Source organism: Vanessa cardui, chromosome 20 (genome assembly GCF_905220365.1).
Source record: "Vanessa cardui chromosome 20, ilVanCard2.1, whole genome shotgun sequence".
In the NCBI taxonomy this organism is placed as follows: Eukaryota; Metazoa; Arthropoda; class Insecta; order Lepidoptera; family Nymphalidae; genus Vanessa; species Vanessa cardui.
Genome location: NC_061142.1, coordinates 1,041,312 through 1,049,930, shown reverse-complemented (window position 1 = coordinate 1,049,930; position 8,619 = coordinate 1,041,312).

Here is an 8,619-nt window from a genome sequence, read left to right as displayed (position 1 = left end):
CTCCATGCCATCAAATACATGCGATCATAGTGCTACTGCAACTTCGTGTAACATGCTCCAAACCTTCTCCTTAAAAAGAGGAGTAGATGACATCTGTGGGACATGAAAATACTTTTTTTTTATATTGCAGATAGCTCTAGAAATTAATTCCACTACCTAATATTTGAAGTATAACCGCCAAATAGTAATAGTTATTATTAATATTCTTTCCAATTTGAGCCAGTATAATAAAAAAATATACCAAAGATCTGAACTGTGCAAATATATTTAGTATGCATTTATAATGTATTAATACTATTACACGCATTATAATATTTCAAAAACATTACGTATCTTTTGTCTTAAATACGAAAGTGCAGCAAAAGTTGTATATTAATTTATTTGAAATCAAGTCATAAAATTAATCGGAAAAATTAGGTAGTTATTCAAAACACCAAACTAATATTTGTTAATTTTGTACATAATGCGTCAGCCATCACTCACGCGTCATTCGAGGCACATAATTTAAAAACAAAAATGAGATAGTCGATTTACGACACCGGTAGGCGCTCCGCCCCGCCCTCAAATTATATTGGCATTTTTACCAAACACGTAATCGCTGGGTTCGCACTGGACGAAAGGACATTAAGTCTTTACATAGCCAGGGGGTTAGTGTTACCAGAGTAAAAAAGATATTTACAAATTATCGTAGCTCATTGAACGCCATGTTTATGGAGCATGTGGAATTTCAGGGTGGGCTGGTTTTTTCTTAGATATGTGGCATATTTATGTATGTATTCATTTAGTTTTGTTATTTACCGACGATGGTTCGACGAAGTTTATTGTATGCGGCATAAATGTAAATTAATTACGTTTAAAACAAATAACACATACAAATAAATTCTAAAATGTCCGAATGATGTGGAAACACACAGTAAGATCAATCACTGCAATGCAGGGATTAGTTCGACCTTTGCACAAATTTCCTTTTTATTTATTTTTTTCGTTTCGATAGAACAGTTCAATACCTACACGATGTGTGATCACTTTAAGTTATTGTCTTGTTTAACAACTGTTTACATACATATGCTGATACCAATTAAAGATAATGCTATTCAGTCGTAATTCATTTTGTTATTCCACTAATTGTGATATTCCTAAAACTTATAGACCTCTAGTTGTTTGTGTTGTTAATTATTTGTAACTTAATTTGATGGTATCCAAAAAAGTCGAAAAAAGCTTTTTAAAAATTCCTTGCAGGAAAATAGATATACTTATATGTACCTAAAATTGGCAATAATGATTATGGAACTCCGTACTTGAATAGCCAACATAGCTTAGTGGATTGAATTCTCAGTTCTTAACTAAACATCATGTGTTAATATCTGAACACGCACATTTTATAATTAACATGCATCTCAGGTCAACATTGAGTAAAAAAAGGGAAGAGACGAAAGATATATTTTGCCCACCAGTCAGATATTTATATTGTCATTGTTAAAATACCTGTTAAATTTACATCAACATTTTTATTTACATAAGAATTATTAACATAAATCCTTATATATATATATATATATATATATATATATATATATATATATATATATATATATATATATATATACAAATATGAATTAAAAATGGTTATTGTTAAATGGCCGCGTGTAATGGTGGCAAGGATGCCAGCGGTATTCTCCGTTTAATTTCAATTTCGATTGCTTTCGAATATTCATTTTTAATATTTTATTTTATGTTACTTGTAATAATTTAAAGTAACATGCATATTTTGGTACTTGTTTTTCAATAAAAGTCAAGTCAAGTCAAAGTCAAAAATATTTATTCAAAATAGAAGTGATTACACTCTCCATTTCATTTCTAAGGTGCAGTCACCTAGAAATTAATTAGTGTTGTAATATCCTTTAGCACACAAACGCTCTTTTGAATTCTATTATTAAATATTTTTGAATGTTTTCTGGGATCCTGTTATAAAAACGTTTACATTGTCCCAAAAAAGAGTTACTAACTCTGTTCAATCGGGTACTTGGTGTAAGAAGTTTATTCTTGTTCCTAATATTAATGGAATGTACGTCACTTTTTCTGGGAAAGTCATTTATGTTTTTGCGTACATATGTATATAATATTATCAAAAACAAATTGAGAAGTCTAGCTTTACTATTATTTATGTTAAATTCGAATGTATCGTACGCATATTTCACCGCGGTTAGTCAATACACGATGTCAAGTCCTAAAGGGCTGATCGGACGTTCATCGCTCGACGCAATCCGCATAGTTCAGTATTTTAGCATTCTATTTCGAACGTTCCCACGCTAGAGATCACTTGAATCTTTATTAGACGCTCAGGTGACTGGCTCTGGCCTAGAAAGATAAGTCTTGTTTCTAGTGATGTTTGCATTTATTACCACAATAGCGTTCTCACACGACTTCGCTTGTTTAACGAATTCGTTTTTTAAATTATATTGATTAAGAGTATAAATATGTATGAGAGGAGGTAAAATGCGTACGATTTAACTGATGAAAGCGGGTTCAAACCCAAGCAGCACAAAATATTCATGAGCTTAATTTATGTTTATAATTCAACTCGTAAGGACCTGCATGTGTCTAATGCAACGAATTCTGCCGCTTGTAAATCCCGCTTTGGAACAACGTGTTTGAATACGCGGTAAAAAAGGGAGAGGAATCCTTAACCTAACAGTAGGAAATTTTCAAGCTGTACCTGATGACGTTGTTGGGTATATGAACTATCATCATATCTATCATCATAATGCTGATAACTTACAAATATACACTTACTGTACTAGCTAAAATTCAGTCTCCAATTAGCTAAATCTTTTTTGCGGAACTAACGACATACCTATCTTCAACAAACCTCCTAAACTGTTGTGTTTTAGCAGGAAACGGTCTTAGGATGCTCTTCCTACTGAACCCTGTCCCGTAACATTGTCAAGGTCACTAGGTCAAGCCATCCTGAGTATCAGAACGAGTGCACTTTGATGAGCCTTAATATATTTATATCTCCTTCAATCTTCAATAATGAGATTGAAAAATGCAATGAAACGATGAAAATGCATGATTCGTTTTATTTTGCAATTTATATTTTTAATTACATCGACCGTGATGATTATGTTTCTTTTTTTATCTTATTAATATTTTAACAATGATGTCAATTTAATTCACACTTTTATTAATTATTTTTTGTAACGTTTAATTTATGAAGCAAGTGCTGTGTACACTTATAACTGACACGCGTCATAAATATATTATTCGTATTATAAGTTAAATTTTAAATGATTTCTATATATTGGAAAAGTGCTTATACATACAAATAAATTATTAGATATGTAAATAACTCGAAACACTTTGATATTACTGTCTATTTAAACCTTTTTTAAATTTCTTCGTCATATAAACTTCAAATACTGAAACTTACATCAATTTTTACCATTTATCTCAAACTCACACAAATACAATAGGATCTTTATATATAGATCCTATTGTACACACACACACACACACATAAACAAAATTGTTAATTTTGTGGCTAGGATATTATCAGCTCTACTCTAATACAATAGCTTATAATATGCATGTGTTATACATATAAAACATTCTCTTGAAACTCTATGTTTATTGATGAAAATCGCATTAAAATCCATCGCGTAGTGTGTAAGATCTAAGCTAAGAGACCGCGGAAGCGATTTTGTACATAAAATATATATAAATCATTATCATTATATAGTATATTACAAAGTGACCACTGTCTGTCCCTATTTATGCTTAGGTCTTTAAAATTACGCAACCAATTTTGCGGTTTTTTCTAATAAATAGAGTGATTTGAGAGAAAGATTTTTGTATATAATACATAGACAATATAGTCAAAACTAGTATAGTATAAACTATTACAATCTTGATAATTTTATTCATATCTGCTTATACACAGACGTCTTGATCGTTACAGTTTATTATATACAAGTAACATTTGCAGTTCTGCGTTTCCAGCGTAATATCGTTAGAATGTCGTAATTGTGAAGATTATTAAGATAAAGCTTGTAAAGATTTGTGATTTCTGTGTTGTTACGACGGACTAGCACTTATTTTATTAGCAGTACTTAGGTATACAGCGACACTAATTGCATAAATTTAAGTATGATGTAGAGCCGAGATGGCCCAGTGTTTATCTAAAACGCGTACCTACACTTTAACTAATGAATGCGGGTTCAAACCCAGGCAAGTACTACCGAATTTCATGTGCTTAATTTGTTTATAATTCGTCTCGTGCATCGTAAGGAAACCTGCAGATGTCTAATTTCAACGAAATTGAATCCACTAACCCGCATTGGAGCAGAGTAGTGGAATTTGCTCCAAGCCTTTTTCTCAAAGAGAGAGAAGTCTTTAGAAGCCCAGCAGTGGGATATTTACAGGCTTTTATTATTATTATATTATAATGTAAGAATGTTATACGCTGTTTTAAAGGCCTCGTTGGTACATTGATTAGTTTGTAAGGCAGCAGAGCTCGTGATCCTAGTTTCAAATCCTGACATATTTACACAAAGAAGTTATTTTTGTAACTGCCTGAAGTTTGGAAATTAATCTGCAAATTCCTTAAGCTCATATCTCTCGTTGATCGTGATGAATTGCCAATTCGATATATTTACATGTGATTCACAGTATGTTTACAACAATATTATGTTTATTCACAATGATACTTATAGATATTTTTGAAAGAATCGGTGTCAATCATTGTATTGAAACTAGGAAGAAGGGTAAACTAATAACGTCCAGTTTCCGACTTCGCAAAGCTAATACACATTTTCAGGTACAATATTAGTTTCTACAACAAGATTCAGAAGTCATTTTTTATTTGACCTATTAAAAAAAGTTTACGTCCAAAAAATATATGTAAATAAAGCACGTTACTTAATACAACATAAAATTAAATTATAAAAAGTGCAGGCTTGTATTTGTTGATTTCTAGACAGGATAAAGATAAATTTAATTGAACGTTATTGATATACTCTATTATTAAATTGGTGGAAAAGAGTAACTACTGAATTTCCTGCTTCTTGATTAAATCTACATTCCGAACCGGTGGTAACAATACATTTCACACTTACATGATAATTCGAACGAGCGTACTTGGATGAAGAATATTTTGTTATATTTTGATTTTGGATCATGTGATCTATTATGTCAGAACAAAACATGCAAACGTACAGACAAGGGATCTTCAAACATCATATATCAATTCGACAAATAGACATTTCGACATCAAACAATTATACAGGCGTACAAAACAATGTACAGTCGGGATAAGAAAAGGTTCGTCACCTTAAGATCTATTTTCATGTGCTCAGTATGAGCGATAATCTGCTTTACCAATCGAGAATGACATATTGCGTCGCAATGATTTGATGTAAAGATTCAAATGGTACTCAGAGTTTAAGACTTGATAATAGATTGAATTTGAAAACTGACGATGGTTTTCTTACTCTGACTGTACAATAGATACTTTTTAATTGAAAATATTCCAAAAGGTCTCATTTTAAACTACGCTCACCGTTCATCGGCTCATTTATTAATGAAGTGAATAAGTTATCACGCCATCAAAGGTTGTTGCACACAAGGTGAGCGTATTTGAAAGGCGCAAATAGTTCCCGGCGACGTTTTAATTGGCGGTAAAATGGTCGCCTAAGTCTTGTTCAATTATTTCGTATCGCCAACAGATCTCGTTCGGATTTAGCCGAAATGTTTAAATTGTACATTTTAGTATTTCGGAAACTTATATGGACAGTTTTATTTTATTTAAGTACAAATTTCATTGACAGCTACTGTTGCGCTCAAAAATGATGTGATAAAAATATTAAGCAACGTTTTTTTGACATCTTAATATTTTATCTGTATTTTCTTATAATCTACATCTTCTATATTTTAAACTGAAGAATTTTTGTGGACAAATGCGTTTATCTCAGGACTACTGGTCCGAATTGAATAAGGACTTTTACCATAGATAGTCCGTTTATTGAAGAATACACTATAAAACCCCACTCTACGACGGTTAGGAGGAAAGTAGTAAACATAAACTATTACCAATATGGAACAGGTACCTACTTTATGAAACAGGCAGTGTAATCCAAATTTTACGCAAGTTACGAAGAGCAGCCAGTAATAATATAAAAAAAAATTACATAATTTCATTCAGTATGAAAAAGGAGGGATTATTGTCGATTGTAATAGAACCTTCGTTTAAAAGATCTTTCTCCTTTTAATTACTAGCGTCTTGAAATATATTCAATGCGGACGAAACCACTAGAAATAGCAAGTATAAACCTAGGTACCACATTACATTAACATAATTCATTAAACAAAAACTTTCACGGAATACTGTGAAACATTCATTTAAATATCGCATGCCCTAACCATTTGAATCAAAGCGGTTGATTCTTACAGACAATACAGAAAACCGGTAAATAGAGCAAAAATGACGCTCGTCGTGGAATCGCCATCAGCGGCGACATTTAAATGTGCGGCGGCGCTTTTACGTCCGCCATTTGCATCCGAGATCGCGTCGATCGGCCATCTTGTTCTTTTTTTTCCGCCAATGCGTTGCTACTTAAAGTACTGAGTACACTTGGGTGGTAACTATAATACTACTTCAAACATATTTTTATACAAACAAAGATGATTCATTACATAACAATTTGATAAGTCTTCAAAATAATTGGTGTAGTCAATAATTCATGACCAATAATATAAAACTGAATATCCGTGTTTAAAAAAAAAAAACAAAAGAAAATATTTACACGTTAAAAGTTAAATTATATAAAAAAATCAATGTAAAGAAGAATCGATAATAAAGTATAAAAATAGTACTTTCGGATAATGAGGTTTACTAACTTAACTTTAAACGTAATTTTCCAGATAAATCATTTGGCTTGTCTTCCTCTCCAATGAAGATAAAGTGATTATAATTCATCTCGTGTACATCGGAGTATGTATTATGTATCCACACGTACTGATTCTGCGTGCTAGTATAAGTTCCGAACATTCTCCCAGAGGCGTTGGAACACAAACATACCGTTAGATACTTCATCAAAAACTTAGTTATTAAGGACATAGAAGCTGAAATCAACTGAGTTTCTTGCCGGTTCTTCTCGATAAAATCTGCATACCGAACCGGTAGTAGCTTCACTATATTTAAAAATCGATTCAAAAGTGTTTGTAAAAACCTACTTGAATAAATTATATTTTGATTTAGACGTTATATTATACGTAAAATAATTCGAAGTGAAGTTTATTTATGAAACCTAGATGTTCCGAGTGTGCCATTATCCTTACACGAAAACAATTTATAATACTTTCTGCCGCTCGCTATCTTTTATATTCGGGAGCGGCTTCACAAAGGACGTCGTTCAATTATTCAGAGTACTATTCCTGTTTTGAACTAACTCCTTTCACAATGAGACATCTAATTAAACCTTTTATTTCAGTGTGTGTATCGAATAGACTCCAATCATAGATTCTAAAAGTACATATCACGAACTATTCGTGTCTTTACACGGACACTTTTCACTGGTGATCATGAATTGAATACCTAACAGAAAAAAATACATGAAAATTGGATGGCTATTTGCGAAGTTGGAACTTACCATCATCGGTTAAGATTCACATGTCAAATAAAGATATATTAATCAAGTATGTATCTCTTTCTAATGCACAACATAGTCGAGCTATTATCAAATCGCATTGAATATGTAAATCTAAGGCTTGTTTATCTTGCTCTTTCCGCCATTTTATTAAGCTATCTATACCTGTGACGTAATTTCGGACAACAACATCTTATTCATAGTAAATACGTCCATAAAGTTGATTTTTTGCGAATAATAAAGACTTGCCGAGATGTTAAATCGGTCTAGAAAAATAATTATTTAAAAATAAATAAATATTCATTTCTAAGATCTCATTCAAACATACAAACTTTCTTGGTTTATAAAAAAAATTAAATATTCACATCAAGATTTTTACTAAGGCCAGTCATAATAATGTCGCGCACTAAACGTTTTAAATATAGAATATCCAATAACGGCATCCGGAAATGCATGCGACAAACTTTATAGCCTGTATAATTTTATGGGGGAAGATCGAATTTACGCTCGTCTAACTATTCTAGAATCACTGGATACTTATTCATATTCTTTATTTTACTCCGTATAGTTAAATAGTAGTATATTCGTACATTGAAATACAAATTGACAAAACATGACGATTCAATCAGAATATTGGAAAAAATTAAATTATTAAAATAGTAGTTAAATATATATTATTTGGCTACCTAACTCTTTAATTTCTTCCGGTTATTGACTTTTGGATGGTCATTTAAAAAAACTATAATAAGTGAGCCTACGACCGGTTGAGTATGCAGATTCTACCGAGAAGAACCGGCAAGTAACTCAGTCAAAATCAAAATCAAAATAAACTTTATTCAAGTGGGCTTTTACAAGCACTTTTGAATCGTCATTTAACAATTAAGTGAAGCTACCACCGGTTCGGAAAGTAGATTCTACCGAGAAGAACCGGCAAGAAACTCAGTAGTTACTCTTTTTCAACATTTAAAAAAATACA